This window comes from Nannospalax galili, unplaced genomic scaffold (assembly GCF_000622305.1).
Source record: "Nannospalax galili isolate Female #2095 unplaced genomic scaffold, S.galili_v1.0 scaffold875, whole genome shotgun sequence".
Taxonomy (NCBI): domain Eukaryota; kingdom Metazoa; phylum Chordata; class Mammalia; order Rodentia; family Spalacidae; genus Nannospalax; species Nannospalax galili.
In genome coordinates, this window is record NW_008337059.1 from 2261291 (window position 1) to 2261706 (window position 416).

Genomic DNA, 416 nt, shown 5'->3' on the forward strand with positions numbered 1-416 from the left:
GAATGGCGGCGCCTTGCTCGCGGGGGCGGCCGGGCCCCGGTGCTCGCTGCTCCCGCCGCGGCCTGCCCGCCTCCCTCGGCTCGGAATCTTCGGCACTGCCTCTCCTCCCCACCCTTCCTCTCTTCTCTCCTCCTCTTTCTCGCTCCCTCTCTGCAGCCCTCCTACCCGTCCTCTGCCCGTCCCCTCCTCGGTCTCCACCCCTGCTCGCGCCTCCCGGCTTCCTGCCATCGCGATCTCCACCCTGGCGCCCCCCCTCCCTTTCCCCTCCGCTCCCTTTCCTTCATCCTCTGGCCAGGCCCGAGCGCCAGCAACCCCAAGCCCTCCGCAAGGCTTCAGTCCTGGCTGCCCGCGCTGCTGGGCCAAGTTTGCCACATTTGGAGCCACATCTTCCCAGCCTCAAGGGCTTCGGCCCATCT